The sequence below is a fragment of the Gigantopelta aegis genome, chromosome 1, assembly GCF_016097555.1.
Source record: "Gigantopelta aegis isolate Gae_Host chromosome 1, Gae_host_genome, whole genome shotgun sequence".
Lineage (NCBI taxonomy): Eukaryota > Metazoa > Mollusca > Gastropoda > Neomphalida > Peltospiridae > Gigantopelta > Gigantopelta aegis.
Genome location: NC_054699.1, coordinates 45393229 through 45410511, shown reverse-complemented (window position 1 = coordinate 45410511; position 17283 = coordinate 45393229). Strand labels below are relative to the sequence as shown.

Here is a 17283-nt window from a genome sequence, read left to right as displayed (position 1 = left end):
TTTTCTCTGTTTTGAATTCTATCTTATTTGCAACTCCTATCTTTTAATTTTATTCCTTTCTTCTTCTACCTCGCAGTCTACGGGCTTTCTGCTTCTAAAGGCCGTATTAAATTTAACATGTCAAACTCGAGTCTACTGACTCTACAGATTGGAAGGCCGTGGTGTTTATATTGCAGTGTTTGATGACGTCTTTATAAATTACAAGTAAATAAGGTTGGTGCGCGTCACTAGAGGAGGAATAGCTGTTGTGTTTGTCATTGGTGAATGGCCGTTCGATGATGATTAGGGTGTGATGTTCGTTATCATACTGATTACATCTTATCGATCGATTGGCGGGCTTTATTTATTTATGTGCTTTATATATATGTAATGGGTGCCAGCCTGATTGGTGTAGCACTAACACCAAACGAAATAAGGATAGCAGGCAGTGGCTTCAAACCTGAGAGTTCAAACAGGTGCAAAAGTGTGTTTTGTTTAACAACACCACTAGAGCACACTGATTAATTAATCATCGGCTGTTGGATGTCAAACATTTGGTAATTCTGACAAGTATTCATTAGAGGAAACCCGTTACATAGTTCCTAATACTGCAAGCCCAGATAGCACAACTATGTTGGCCCAACGTCACCATAGTTGGCACTATCGCCGTCGCTGGCCTAACGTTGCCACGACGTTGGCAATTGGTTGGTTCGGGCCAATCTCGCCTCGCCTTGCGATAATGTGAGGAAAACTCTGACCTTCACCTTCAGATGCACCCATTTGTGTTTGAACAGAAAACATTTTCAGCATTAATTAAAAACCAGTCACGTATGTATTTGGAACACGATATAAAATCTTAATGAATATGGATATTTTCTGCTTCAGAAAATGTATGGATTTATATGTGAAATTATTACAAAGGTTTTATGTAAATAGTAAAAAATAAATTACCGCATTGAAGCATTTGCGCCAAATTTACTTCTGCTTCAAGGCGTCGGCTCGACGTTGGCACAACGTTGCACCGACGTTAGCAAAATACTCGTTAGAAAAACAAATGCCGGACATTATATTTGGTATCATAAATAATGAAACTAGAAAACAATTATGAACATTAAATATTTATAGTATGGAAATTCAAAACCAAAGATTGGGCCATTATAAATATTTTATAAAGGAAATTTTGAATAGAAAAATTACAGCCACTTGCAACATATTTTTTATGATATTTAATGCTGCTGTAGTTATGTATTACATATAGGCTGCCTATTTGAATTCTTTGGACACATAACAGCAGATGATGTAATTGAGAGAATAATGGAGTGCATATTCACCCAGCCTTTCGCTTGTCAGTACAACTGGGTTGCAAGGAGGGGAAAAACAACGGCATCAGGAAATTAACTCTCAAAAAGGTGGTATTATTACCCCTAATAATATATTATTATGGTTCAAAATATCTAGGTACGTATCAAAGTGTTACGTCCCGCTAGCAGTGTTACACATCTGTATGTGGCAAGACATGTAATAGCTAGGTTATTTAGGTTTAGAAGTAGTTTCATGGGGCGGGATGTAGTCCAGTATATCACATCTGTATGTGGCAAGACATGTACTAGCTAGGTTATTTAGTTTTAGAATTATGAATAAGTAGTTTCATGGGGCGGGATGTAGTCCAGTATATCACATCTGTATGTGGCAAGACATGTACTAGCTAGGTTATTTAGTTTTAGAATTATCAATAAGTAGTTTCATGGGGCGGGATGTAGTCCAGTATATCACATCTGTATGTGGCAAGACATGTACTAGCTAGGTTATTTAGGTTTAGAAGTAGTTTCATGGGGCGGGATGTAGTCCAGTATATCACATCTGTATGTGGCAAGACATGTACTAGCTAGGTTATTTAGTTTTAGAATTATCAATAAGTAGCTTCATGGGGCGGGATGTAGTCCAGTATATCACATCTGTATGTGGCAAGACATGTACTAGCTAGGTTATTTAGTTTTAGTTTCATTATCATGTAGTCCAGTATATCATGGGGTATGGGATGTAGTCCAGTATATCACATCTCTGTATGTGGCAAGACATGTACTAGCTAGGTTATTTAGTTTTAGAAGTAGTTTCATGGGGCGGGATGTAGTCCAGTATATCACATCTGTATGTGGCAAGACATGTACTAGCTAGGTTATTTAGGTTTAGAAGTAGTTTCATGGGGCGGGATGTAGTCCAGTATATCACATCTGTATGTGGCAAGACATGTGATAGCTAGGTTATTTAGGTTTAGAAGTAGTTTCATGGGGCGGGATGTAGTCCAGTATATCACATCTGTATGTGGCAAGACATGTACTAGCTAGGTTATTTAGGTTTCATGGGGCGGGATGTAGTCGAGTATATCACATCTGTATGTGGCAGTGTGTAGTATATTTATGGGAAGTAGTTTCATGGGGCGGGATGTAGTCCAGTATATCACATCTGTATGTGGCAAGACATGTACTAGCTAGGTTATTTAGGTTTAGAAGTAGTTTCATGGGGCGGGATGTAGTCCAGTATATCACATCTGTATGTGGCAAGACATGTACTAGCTAGGTTATTTAGGTTTCATGGGGCGGGATGTAGTCCAGTATATCACATCTGTATGTGGCAAGACATGTGATAGCTAGTTTTAGAAGTAGTTTCATGGGGCGGGATGTAGTCCAGTATATCACATCTGTATGTGGCAAGACATGTACTAGCTAGGTTATTTAGGTTTAGAAGTTATATCATCTGAAGACATGTAAGTAGTTTCATGGGGCGGGATGTAGTCCAGTATATCACATCTGTATGTGGCAAGACATGTAATAGCTAGGTTATTTAGGTTTAGAAGTAGTTTCATGGGGCGGGATGTAGTCCAGTATATCACATCTGTATGTGGCAAGACATGTGATAGCTAGTTTTAGAAGTAGTTTCATGGGGCGGGATGTAGTCCAGTATATCACATCTGTATGTGGCAAGACATGTAATAGCTAGGTTATTTAGGTTTAGAATTATATCAATAAGTAGTTTCATGGGGCGGGATGTAGTCCAGTATATCACATCTGTATGTGGCAAGACATGTACTAGCTAGGTTATTTAGGTTTAGAAGTAGTTTCATGGGGCGGGATGTAGTCCAGTATATCACATCTGTATGTGGCAAGACATGTGATAGCTAGTTTTAGAAGTAGTTTCATGGGGCGGGATGTAGTCCAGTATATCACATCTGTATGTGGCAAGACATGTACTAGCTAGGTTATTTAGTTTTAGAAGTAGTTTCATGGGGCGGGATGTAGTCCAGTATATCACATCTGTATGTGGCAAGACATGTACTAGCTAGGTTATTTAGGTTTAGAAGTAGTTTCATGGGGCGGGATGTAGTCCAGTATATCACATCTGTATGTGGCAAGACATGTACTAGCTAGGTTATTTAGTTTTAGAATTATGAATAAGTAGTTTCATGGGGCGGGATGTAGTCCAGTATATCACATCTGTATGTGGCAAGACATGTAATAGCTAGGTTATTTAGGTTTAGAAGTAGTTTCATGGGGCGGGATGTAGTCCAGTATATCACATCTGTATGTGGCAAGACATGTACTAGCTAGGTTATTTAGGTTTAGAAGTAGTTTCATGGGGCGGGATGTAGTCCAGTATATCACATCTGTATGTGGCAAGACATGTACTAGCTAGGTTATTTAGGTTTCATGGGGCGGGATGTAGTCGAGTATATCACATCTGTATGTGGCAAGACATGTAATAGCTAGGTTATTTAGGTTTAGAAGTAGTTTCATGGGGCGGGATGTAGTCCAGTATATCACATCTGTATGTGGCAAGACATGTACTAGCTAGGTTATTTAGGTTTAGAAGTAGTTTCATGGGGCGGGATGTAGTCCAGTATATCACATCTGTATGTGGCAAGACATGTACTAGCTAGGTTATAGTTTCATGGGGCGGGATGTAGTCCAGTATATCACATCTGTGTGTGGCAAGACATGTGATAGCTAGTTTTAGAAGTAGTTTCATGGGGCGGGATGTAGTCCAGTATATCACATCTGTATGTGGCAAGACATGTACTAGCTAGGTTATTTAGGTTTCATGGGGCGGGATGTAGTCCAGTATATCACATCTGTATGTGGCAAGACATGTATAGCTAGGTTTAGAAGTAGTTTCATGGGGCGGGATGTAGTCCAGTATATCACATCTGTATGTGGCAAGACATGTACTAGCTAGGTTATTTAGGTTTAGAAGTAGTTTCATGGGGCGGGATGTAGTCCAGTATATCACATCTGTATGTGGCAAGACATGTGATAGCTAGTTTTAGAAGTAGTTTCATGGGGCGGGATGTAGTCCAGTATATCACATCTGTATGTGGCAAGACATGTACTAGCTAGGTTATTTAGTTTTAGAATTATGAGAAGTAGTTTCATGGGGCGGGATGTAGTCCAGTATATCACATCTGTATGTGGCAAGACATGTGCTAGCTAGGTTTAGAAGTAGTTTGGGGCGGGAGTAGTCCAGTATATCACATCTGTATGTGGCAAGACATGTAATAGCTAGGTTATTTAGGTTTAGAAGTAGTTTCATGGGGCGGGATGTAGTCCAGTATATCACATCTGTATGTGGCAAGACATGTAATAGCTAGGTTATTTAGGTTTAGAAGTAGTTTCATGGGGCGGGATGTAGTCCAGTATATCACATCTGTATGTGGCAAGACATGTACTAGCTAGGTTATTTAGTTTTAGAATGTATGAATAGTAGTTCATGGGGCGGGATGTAGTCCAGTATATCACATCTGTATGTGGCAAGACATGTACTAGCTAGGTTATTTAGTTTTAGAAGTAGTTTCATGGGGCGGGATGTAGTCCAGTATATCACATCTGTATGTGGCAAGACATGTACTAGCTAGGTTATTTAGGTTTAGAAGTAGTTTCATGGGGCGGGATGTAGTCCAGTATATCACATCTGTATGTGGCAAGACATGTACTAGCTAGGTTATTTAGGTTTAGAAGTAGTTTCATGGGGCGGGATGTAGTCCAGTATATCACATCTGTATGTGGCAAGACATGTACTAGCTAGGTTATTTAGGTTTAGAAGTAGTTTCATGGGGCGGGATGTAGTCCAGTATATCACATCTGTATGTGGCAAGACATGTGATAGCTAGGTTATTTAGGTTTAGAAGTAGTTTCATGGGGCGGGATGTAGTCCAGTATATCACATCTGTATGTGGCAAGACATGTACTAGCTAGGTTATTTAGTTTTAGAATTATGGGGCGGGATGTAGTCCAGTATATCACATCTGTAGTGGCAAGACATGTCATGGGGCGGGATGTAGTCCAGTATATCACATCTGTATGTGGCAAGACATGTGATAGCTAGTTTTAGAAGTAGTTTCATGGGGCGGGATGTAGTCCAGTATATCACATCTGTATGTGGCAAGACATGTACTAGCTAGGTTATTTAGGTTTAGAAGTAGTTTCATGGGGCGGGATGTAGTCCAGTATATCACATCTGTATGTGGCAAGACATGTACTAGCTAGGTTATTTAGTTTAGAAGTAGAATCATGGGGCGGGATGTAGTCCAGTATATCACATGTATGTGGCAAGACATGTAGTCCTAGTATATCACATCTGTAGTAGTTTCAAGGGGCGGGATGTAGTCCAGTATATCACATCTGTATGTGGCAAGACATGTACTAGCTAGGTTATTTAGGTTTAGAAGTAGTTTCATGGGGCGGGATGTAGTCCAGTATATCACATCTGTATGTGGCAAGACATGTACTAGCTAGGTTATTTAGTTTTAGAATTTTCATGGGGCGGGATGTAGTCCAGTATAATCTAAGACATGTACTAGCTAGGTTATTTAGGTTTCATGGGGCGGGATGTAGTCCAGTATATCACATCTGTATGTGGCAAGACATGTACTAGCTAGGTTATTTAGTTTTAGAATGTATCCAGTAATCACATCTGTATGTGGCAAGACATGTACATGGGGCGGGATGTAGTCCAGTATATCACATCTGTATGTGGCAAGACATGTACTAGCTAGGTTATTTAGTTTTAGAATTTTCATGGGGCGGGATGTAGTCCAGTATATCACATCTGTATGTGGCAAGACATGTACTATAGGTTATTTAGGTTTAGAAGTAGTCCAGTATATCATCTGTATGTGGCATCTGTATGTGGCAAGACATGTAATAGCTAGGTTATTTAGTTTTAGAATTATAATAAGTAGTTTCATGGGGCGGGATGTAGTCCAGTATATCACATCTGTATGTGGCAAGACATGTACTAGCTAGGTTATTTAGGTTTCATGGGGCGGGATGTAGTCCAGTATATCACATCTGTATGTGGCAAGACATGTGATAGCTAGTTTTAGAAGTAGTTTCATGGGGCGGGATGTAGTCCAGTATATCACATCTGTATGTGGCAAGACATGTACTAGCTAGGTTATTTAGGTTTAGAAGTAGTTTCATGGGGCGGGATGTAGTCCAGTATATCACATCTGTATGTGGCAAGACATCATGGGGCGGGATGTAGTCCAGTATATCACATCTGTATGTGGCAAGACATGTACTAGCTAGGTTATTTAGGTTTAGAAGTAGTTTCATGGGGCGGGATGTAGTCCAGTATATCACATCTGTATGTGGCAAGACATGTACTAGCTAGGTTATTTAGTTTTAGAAGTAGTTTCATGGGGCGGGATGTAGTCCAGTATATCACATCTGTATGTGGCAAGACATGTAATAGCTAGGTTATTTAGGTTTAGAAGTAGTTTCATGGGGCGGGATGTAGTCCAGTATATCACATCTGTATGTGGCAAGACATGTACTAGCTAGGTTATTTAGTTTTAGAATTAGAAGTAGTTTCATGGGGCGGGATGTAGTCCAGTATATCACATCTGTATGTGGCAAGACATGTACTAGCTAGGTTTTCATGGGGCGGGATGTAGTCCAGTATATCACATCTGTAAAGACATTATGAAGGTAAGTAGTTTCATGGGGCGGGATGTAGTCGAGTATATCACATCTGTATGTGGCAAGACATGTAATAGCTAGGTTATTTAGTTTTAGAATTATAGCTAATAAGTAGTTTCATGGGGCGGGATGTAGTCCAGTATATCACATCTGTATGTGGCAAGACATGTAATAGCTAGGTTATTTAGTTTTAGAATTATGTAGTAGTTTCATGGGGCGGGATGTAGTCCAGTATATCACATCTGTATGTGGCAAGACATGTACTAGCTAGGTTATTTTCATGGGGCGGGATGTAGTCCAGTATATCACATCTGTATGTGGCAAGAATGTACTAGCTAGTAGTTTCATGGGGCGGGATGTAGTCCAGTATATCACATCTGTATGTGGCAAGACATGTACTAGCTAGGTTATTTAGTTTTAGAATTATGAATAAGTAGTTTCATGGGGCGGGATGTAGTCCAGTATATCACATCTGTATGTGGCAAGACATGTACTAGCTAGGTTATTTAGTTTTAGAATTATAGCTAATAAGTAGTTTCATGGGGCGGGATGTAGTCCAGTATATCACATCTGTATGTGGCAAGACATGTAATAGCTAGGTTATTTAGTTTTAGAATTATCCAGTATATCAATAAGTAGTTTCATGGGGCGGGATGTAGTCCAGTATATCACATCTGTATGTGGCAAGACATGTACTAGCTAGGTTATTTAGTTTTAGAATTATCAATAAGTAGTTTCATGGGGCGGGATGTAGTCCAGTATATCACATCTGTATGTGGCAAGACATGTAATAGCTAGGTTATTTAGGTTTAGAATTATGAATGTAGTAGTTCATGGGGCGGGATGTAGTCCAGTATATCACATCTGTATGTGGCAAGACATGTAATAGCTAGGTTATTTAGTTTTAGAATTATCAATAAGTAGTTTCATGGGGCGGGATGTAGTCCAGTATATCACATCTGTATGTGGCAAGACATGTAATAGCTAGGTTATTTAGTTTTAGAATTATCAATAAGTAGTTTCATGGGGCGGGATGTAGTCCAGTATATCACATCTGTATGTGGCAAGACATGTACTAGCTAGGTTATTTAGTTTTAGAATTCACATCAATATGTAGTTTCATGGGGCGGGATGTAGTCCAGTATATCACATCTGTATGTGGCAAGACATGTAATAGCTAGGTTATTTAGTTTTAGAATTATGAATAAGTAGTTTCATGGGGCGGGATGTAGTCCAGTATATCACATCTGTATGTGGCAAGACATGTAATAGCTAGGTTATTTAGTTTTAGAATTATGTAGTTTCATGGGGCGGGATGTAGTCCAGTATATCACATCTGTATGTGGCAAGACATGTAATAGCTAGGTTATTTAGTTTTAGAAGAATAGTTTTCATGGGGCGGGATGTAGTCCAGTCCAGTATATGCACAGTCTGTATGTGGCAAGACATGTAATGGCTAGGTTCCATTTAGAATACACACGAACAAACTTTTTATTCAGTGATATATACTTTAATTTAAAATAATTTCAGGTGTATATTTAAGACTAAACTGTTAAAATCCTTATAGTATGACATCTTTATCTTCTGCATTTGTCTTTGCAGTACTTGAGGAGGAGAGCCAACGTGCGAGGCCAGCGGCCATGGAGACGTAGTCGGAATCCAAAAAATATGATGAACAAGATTGATATTATGTAGTTCGATAATAAATGTTACAACTGTGCTTTTGTTATTCTTAATTACATTGGCCCAATGTTGGCACAACGTTGGGCCAACTATATAACTCGGTATGAAAATGTTGGCACAACGTTGGGCCAACTATATAACGCGGTATGAAAATGTTGGCACAACGTTGGTACACCATTGGCGCAACGTGGAATTACCAACATTGAGCCAACGTTGGCCCAACGGACAAAATGACCATGTGCCAACGTCGGCAGTCGATGTTGGGCCAACAGTACGGTTTACGTTGGGCCAATGATGTGCTATCTGGGAGGGATCTTTCATATGCACTTTCCCACAGCCAGGATAACACATATCACGGCCTTTGATATACCATTCGCGGTGCACTGGCTGGAATGAGAAATAGCCCAATGGGCCCATCGACTGGGTAATTATGTAAATCATATTCAATATTATATTGAATATTATGTAAAACCTACACAAGAAGAACGGTTTTTGAAAAACCCAGCACAAAGATAAATTACATTGTTCAAAATGTATTTCTCATTCCAGCCAGTGCACCACGACTCTTATATCAAAGGCCGTGGTATGTGCTGTCCTGTCTGTGGAATGGTGCATATCAAAGATCCCTTACTACTAATGAAACAATGTAGCAGGTTTCCTCTCAGACTGTCAAAATTACCAAATGTGTAACATCCAATAGCCGATGATTAATAAATCAGTGCTCTAGTGGTGTCGTTAAACAAAAACAAACGTGCACTTTTACTTTCCTACAGACAGAAAAATACATTTGTGGTGCACTGGTTGGAACGAGAAAACCCAATCGGTTGAATAGATCCACCGAGGTGATTCGATCCTGTGACCTCAAACGAGCACTCAACCGACGTTGCTAAAACCCGCCCTTCAAACAGGTGCAAGGCCACTACACACTAACGACAAATCTCTGTCTTTACAGATAACCTGAATAGCTGAGATGTGTGACCATCATTACGTGCTTGAACCTTACTTGGACCAAATAATGAAAAAAAAAAAAAAGAAGAAGAAAGAAAAAAACACCCACACACGTAAATAGAAAGATACTTTGGACTATTTTTAAATTAATAAATATATAAAATAGTAAGCTCTGAAACATTAAAGCTAAACAAACAAACAAACAAACAAGAAGACAGAAAAAACAACCAACCAAACAAACTGATAAACCCGAAATGAAATGAAATGTAAACTTAAAACCATTCCACTTTTTAACCGTTTACTAATGTTAGCCTCTGTGACAGTGCTTATGGAACCTAAACTAATAATAATAATAATAATAATAATAATAATAAAAGCTATTGAAACAAGTAAGCTTGACTTTAAAATCATTTTATTCTTCTCTCGGCCTTTAACTTCCACAGTTAGCGTATAGAAACATGTTCCTCTAAAGAGATTACCCTGAATTTACAACCATTATAACATATTTCCAAAATAATAAATCATTTCTAACGTGAGTTGTATCTTTGAATACAGTTTACTGATCACTTTATGTGGAATGCGTTTTTGGACGTCGTCGTCTATAGTAGCTCGAATTTCATTTTACTTCCTAATATAATTTTATTTCACAGGTAAAATATAATTTGAGCTACTACAAACGTTAAAAGAACAAGAAATATATTGCATATATACACTGACATTTTAAACATGGAAATCCATTTAATGTGCATTTTTATCTGTGAAAAATGCTATGTTAATGGAAGGAATGTTTTATTTAACGACGCACTCAACACTTTTTATTTACGGCTATATGGCATCAGACATATGGTTAAGGACCATACAGACATTGAGAAAGGAAACCCGCTGCCGCCATGCATTGGACTACTCTTTTTCGATAAGCAGCAATGAACAGGGATCGATCCTAAACCGACCGCGCAGCAGGCGAGCGCTTTACCATTGAGTCCCACATTTTACAATGGCTACCAACTCATAACAGTCAGGTAGGGGAGATCTAATAATTATGTTGTAAAGCGTTCCTCTGCATCTATCGAGTCCAATTATTGCACTAAAAGAATGACGGCAAAATGCCATTAGTATCGACGCTTGGACGCCAGTCGCTTTCCAGCCAACCCTGTTAATCGGCCAGGTTTGTCAACAAAGATTAGCGAGTGTATACGTAGATAATAACACAATGACGTAAACTGAACCAGTGAACAACTCGACTGACTTGACCCAGATCAGCTGGCAGCTTTGTGGAACAAGTACGTCAAAGCGCAAGTAGACATTATCAGCGTCGGCAGAACATAATCATACTTATCACCGTCATCATCATCATCATTATAATCAACATTATCATCATCGTCATTGACATCGGCATCAAAATCGCTGTTATCATCATTACAATTTTCATTATCACCACCATCATCAGTTCCTTCATCAAGATCATCATCATGATCACCACCACCACCACCACCATCATCATCATCATCACCACCACCATCATCATCATTGTCAGCATCACCACCACCATCATCATCACCATCATCATCACCACCATCATCATTGTCATCACCACCATCATCATCATCATCATCACCACCACCATCATCATCATCATCATCATCACCACCATCATCATCATCACCATCACCACCACCACCACCATCATCGGCATCATCGTCATCGTCGTCATCGTTATAAAAAAAAAACCTATAGCTATACCATATTAAACATTTGGGCCCAGTTGTTAAATGAACTCTAATATTTTCCTTTTAAATATGGTTACTTAAATACAAAATAAACTTTAGATTTTGGTGGTGTCTCAATGCAACGATGCATCACGATACTACTGCTGACGATACGATACACGATACCCTGCTTATATATATCGATTCATATTTTGAGACATGTATCGATTCCTATTTTAATTTCGAATCGATTTATCAACACCAATTCGTACTGAGACGTATTGACAAGTTCTTTCCTTCAAAGTTCAAGAAAAGACAGTGACGTGGACAGAATATGTGCCTGCTTATGTCAATATGTCTATGATGTTGAATGTCTGCAATGAAACTGTGTTTAACCAATGTTTCACTGTTATCAAGTTTATTTCTAATGTATCGTGATACGTATCGTATCATAAGGTAGGTATCGTGATATGTATCGCATCGTGAGGTAGGTATCGTGATACGTATCGCATCATAAGGTAGGTATCGTGATACGTATCGCATCGTGAGGTAGGTATCGTGATACGTATCGTATCGCGAGGTAGGTATCGTTATACGTATCGCATCGTAAGGTAGGTATCGTGATACGTATCGCATCGTAAGGTAGGTATCGTGATACGTATCGTATCTTGAGGTAGGTATCGTGATACGTATCGTATCTTGAGGTAGGTATCGTGATACGTATCGTGAGGTAGGTATCGTGATACGTATCGTATCGTGAGGTAGGTATCGTGATACGTATCGTATCGTGAGGTAGGTAGGTGTGATACGTATCGTATCGTGAGGTAGGTATCGTGATACGTATCGTATCGTGAGGTAGGTAGGTATCGTGATACGTATCGTATCGTGAGGTAGGTATCGTGATACGTATCGTATCGTGAGGTAGGTATCGTGATACGTATCGTATCGTGAGGTAGGTATCGTGATACGTATCGTATCGTGGGGTAGGTATCGTGATATGTATCGTATCGTGAGGTAGGTCTCATGATACGTATCGTATCGTGAGGTAGGTATCGTGATACGTATCGTATCGTGAGGTAGGTATCGTGATACGTATCGTATCGTGAGGTATTAGTATGGACACCTTTGGATGTCCTAAATAAAATGTCAATACATGTTTACAATGATTATTTCTATGGAGTTAGTCCATGGTTTTTGAACATTTCTGTTACCCACTGGTTAAGCTAATTAACGTTATATTCATTTCATTTCAACTTATTTTCGTGCTTATATCCAATTAAGGTTCAAGTAGGCTGTCCTGGGCACACACACATCAGCTATCTGGGCTGTCTGTCCAGGACAGTGTGTTAATTGTTAATTGTTAGTGAGAGAGAAGAGGGTGTAGTGGCCTTACACCTACCCACCGAGTCGTTAAAACTCGCTCTGGGTGGGAGCCGGTACCGGGATGCGAATCCAGTACGTACCAGCTTCATGTCCGATGGCTTAACCACGACACCACCGAGGCCGGTCATTAACGTTTTAACAACTGGCTCCAAGTGTTGTTGTTGCTAATCGTTTCAAAACTAAGATCAGCAAAATGCGGAGGAGGTTATTGCACATGCAGCTACGACATTAAAGCAGTGCTTTTTGGAAATAAGGATTATCTTTCTGAATTGAACCTAAAGATAGTACAATCTGTGCACAATTTTATTACTTTAACAAAGCGATTCCTTTATAATTATACATCACCTAGTATATATATTATTATTATTATGTTAGTCTGGTGCACCATTTGCATGTTTCGCTTAAAATTTGTAATATACTCTTCAAAAGAAGAAACGCAAAACCACATTGTCGTAACATTTGGAGAATTGATTTAATTATTGAATGGTGAGTCCGATAATTACCAAATGTTGCAGGATTGTTCACAATTCACTCTAGTCCATTGTGAGTAAGTGATAGGACACACCACCAAGGTCAAGGTCATCTGGAGTCAATACCGGGTGTGGCCTCCGCGTGTGTTGACAACTGCCTGGCACCGCCTGCCCATTGAAGCAACCAGAGTACGGATGACGTCCCGGGGGATGGTGGCCCACTCGGCCTGCAAGGCTGCTGCCAGCTCGGGCAGGGTCTGGGGCTGTGGTTGTCGCTGTCGGAGGCGTCGGTCCAACTCGTCCCATAGATGCTCAATTGGGTTCAAATCCGGTGATATCGATGGCCAAGGAAGGACATTAATGTTGTCGTTCTGTAGGAAAGCCGTTGTGAGACGTGCTGTGTCAGGCCTGGCGTTGTCATGTTGGAACACTGCGTTGGCGTTGGCCATAACTGGAACGATGTGTGGCCGGAGGATCTGGTCAATGTAGCCCTGTGCATTCAGGTTGCCCTGCACGTGGACCAGGTCAGTTCTGCCAGTGTGTGAGATGGCTGCCCACACCATGACACTACCCCCGCCGAATCTGTCCACTTCCTGCACGCAGTTTGCCGCATAACGTTCACCACGACGCCTATACACGCGACATCTTCCATCATGACGTCGGAGCAGAAATACTCGTCACTGAACCACACCTGTATCCATCGCAGTTGAGGCCATTGTCGATGAATCTGGCACCACTGCAGTCGGAGTCGACGGTGTTGTGGTGTTAAGATGACACCTCGAACTGGACGTCTGGCACGAATTCCTACCTCACGTAGGCGGTTCCGTACGGTCTGGTCGGATATCCTGCGCAAACCTGGTATTGCTGCGGCTGTGGAGGTGGCAGTAGTCAATCGTTCCCGAAGGTGGCGTACCCGGATGTAGCGGTCCTGCCCGGGGGTAATGACCCGTGGTCGACCGGATCTAGGGAGGTCACGTGTTGATTGTTGCTGGTAACGGTCCCACAGTCTGGAGATGGTGCTTGGGGACACATGGAATGCCCTGGCAACGGCCGTTCTGGATTCGCCTGCGTCTAGTCGGCCGATGGCATTGTTTCTCTGCGGTTCACTGAGACGTGGCATGTCCTGGATTGTCAACTGTCGGCCAGATACAGAGGCCAGGCAAGCGAACACCCTGCACTTTTATACTGTCGGTGTTCGTGTTGCACGTGCAGACAACGCACGTGCAGTGGTGACATGGTTTGCACGTGGCTGCGTTTTTGCGAATATTCACATTTTGGAACTTTATTGTACAGTAGCTGCGTTTTATCGAATGTAACCGTGGGAATGTGTTTGGGACATGCAATGACCTTATATTCACAAAGCATGAACCGGTAGGAAACATAAAATCGGAGTTATAACCCATTTGTACCCTTTTGCGTTTCTTTTTTTGAAGAGTATATATATGGTTTAGACACGTAGCTCATGTATATTTACGAATGCGAGTTCTATATCTAACAAAGTATTTGTAGTTTGTATGCAATGGCTGAAATGTTATTTATATAATGTTATCTTTCATGTTCATCATTTATTTCAATTAATGTATTATGTCAAATTATATCGTGGAGAGGTATTTACATAGGCCTACAGCCTGTTTGCCGATCCATTTCATTTATTTCAATTAATGTATTATGTCAAATTATATCGTGGAGAGGCATTTACATAGGCCTACAGCCTGTTTGCCGATCCATTTCATTTATTTCAATTAATGTATTATGTCAAATTATATCGTGGAGAGGTATTTACATAGGCCTACAGCCTGTTTGCCGATCCATTTCATTTATTTCAATGTATTATGTCAAATTATATCGTGGAGAGGCATTTACATAGGCCTACAGCCTGTTTGCCGATCCATTTCATTTATTTCAATTAATGTATTATGTCAAATTATATCGTGGAGAGGCATTTACATAGGCCTACAGCCTGTTTGCCGATCCATTTCATTTATTTCAATTAATGTATTATGTCAAATTATATCGTGGAGAGGCATTTACATAGGCCTACAGCCTGTTTGCCGATCCATTTCATTTATTTCAAATGAATAAATATTGTTTTAAAAAAAATTGAAATGCAGCTACCCACTCCAGGTCTGACGCTCTTGGTTGCTGTACATACCGTGGCTGTTTATGCTAAAACTCTGTTATGGTCACGGGGCGGCACGTTAAAGTTTCTAGCCATGTGTTGATCGATTATCAAATACATATTAAAGACTGTTGTGGAAAATATTAATTAATTATTCCAACAACCTAGATGATGAAAGTTAAAAAAGTTAAAGTTGGTTTTGTTTAACGACACCACTAGAGCACATTGATTAATTAATCATCGACTATTGGATGTCAAACATTTGGTAATTCTGACACGTAGTCGTCAGAGAAAACCCGCTACATTTTTCCTAATGCAGCAAGGTATCTTTTATATGCACTTTCCCACAGACAGGAAAGCACATACCACGGCCTTTGGCCAGTTGTGGTAACTAAAATACAAATGCATATAGTACTAGTGTGAAGCAGTACTGGATTGCGAAATGACTGGTTGTAGTTAAACGGTTTGAACATTATTATACAACGGCGTACGGACATCCGTTTATTTGGGGTAAAATGCCCGAATTTACAAAACGCGTTTATTCATATTAACATTAATTTTACTACCAAATAGCTTGATAGGGTTGCAAACGAATCACTACGCATTTTTACATGGATTACAGTGATAAAAATAAGCAGCGTTTTTTACTAGTCCACCGGACAAGTACATCTAGAAATCTACTTGTCCACCAATATTTTCACTTGTCCAGATATATAGTTTGTTTTATTAAAGTACAAAAATGTACAAGGACGATGTTTTTGAGTGCTCAAAATGAAACTGCATTGAAAATTGTTACTTGTCCACTGGACAACCATTAGGTACATTTTGTTTGTCCGAGCAGATTTTTACTTGCAAGGACACACGGACAAGTGCTTATTACAACTACTATTGTGACTAGAATGGTGGAAATACAGGGTGAAACGGTTTCAGGCCAACTCATAACACCTGAATATCTCCATCGTTTTGGCCCACGATTTGCTCCAACACTGGATGGAAGGGGGTGCAGATGATCCTGCTTGATAACCCCCCCAGCCCCGTCTCGTACGCTTATTTTATCATACGATAATTATCGTAAATATAGCCGAGGAGTGAAGGAATGAAAATCAAGAATTGTACAACACAAAGTTTATCTGGCAATTGTAGGTGAAGGTCGAGACTCTAGAGCTCGGGTTATGTGTGCCTCAGGTGTTTGGCAGATGATTGTTTTCGCTCAGACATACATACACACGTATTGCCAGCGTGGGTGAATGACCGCAACCTACCGTGGAACACCGCACGGATGAAACAAAGAAACATATTCATTACAGATGACAGTTAAAAGCTTTGTATAACAACACCACTAGAGTACATTGGCTAGTGGATGACAAACATTTTGGTAATTTTGACTGGTTAGTCATCAGAAGAAACCCGCTATATTTTTCCTAATGCAGCAAGGGATCTTTTATATGCACTTTCCCACAGACAGGAAAGCACATACCACGGCCTTTGACCAGTTGTTGTGCACTGGTTAGAACGAGAACAAATCCAATAAGTTGAATGGATCCGCTAAGGTGGTTCGATCCTGTGACGCAAGCACCCCAGGCGAGCACACAACCGACTGAGCTAAATCCCGCCCCATATTCAGTACAGATGACAGTTAAAAGCTTTGCTTTGTATAACGACACCACATTGATTTATTAATCATCGACTATTGCTTGACAAACATTTTGGTAATTTTGACATATTGTCTTAGAAAGGAAACCTGCCACATTTTTCCATTAGTAGCAAGGGATCTTTTTATATGCACCATCCCACAGACAGGATAGCGCATACCACGGCCTTTGATATATCAAAAAATAGAGAGAAATAGCCCAATGAGCCCACCGACGGCGATCAATTCAAAACCGATCGCGCATCAAGTGAGCGCTTTACCACTGGGCTACGTCCCGCCACTTACATATTAGAAAGAAAGAAAGAAGTGTTTTATTTAACGACGCACTCAACACATTTTATTTACGGTTATATGGCGTCAGACATATGGT

At 40.2% G+C, this 17283-nt stretch overlaps 3 long non-coding RNA genes across 3 annotated transcripts; all 3 read left to right on the top strand.

Annotated features, from left to right (window-relative positions):
- The first annotated feature begins 279 nt into the window (after positions 1–279).
- LOC121368370 lies at positions 280–8673 on the top strand. Its single transcript, XR_005957512.1, has 2 exons — positions 280–455; positions 8556–8673. It is a non-coding gene; the product is annotated as an uncharacterized LOC121368370 (long non-coding RNA).
- Positions 1564–5922, top strand: LOC121368358. Its single transcript, XR_005957507.1, has 4 exons — positions 1564–1868; positions 2155–2324; positions 3405–3434; positions 5844–5922. It is a non-coding gene; the product is annotated as an uncharacterized LOC121368358 (long non-coding RNA).
- LOC121368364 lies at positions 4511–5378 on the top strand. Its single transcript, XR_005957508.1, has 3 exons — positions 4511–4706; positions 4886–5140; positions 5356–5378. It is a non-coding gene; the product is annotated as an uncharacterized LOC121368364 (long non-coding RNA).
- Positions 8674–17283: the final 8610 nt, after the last annotated feature.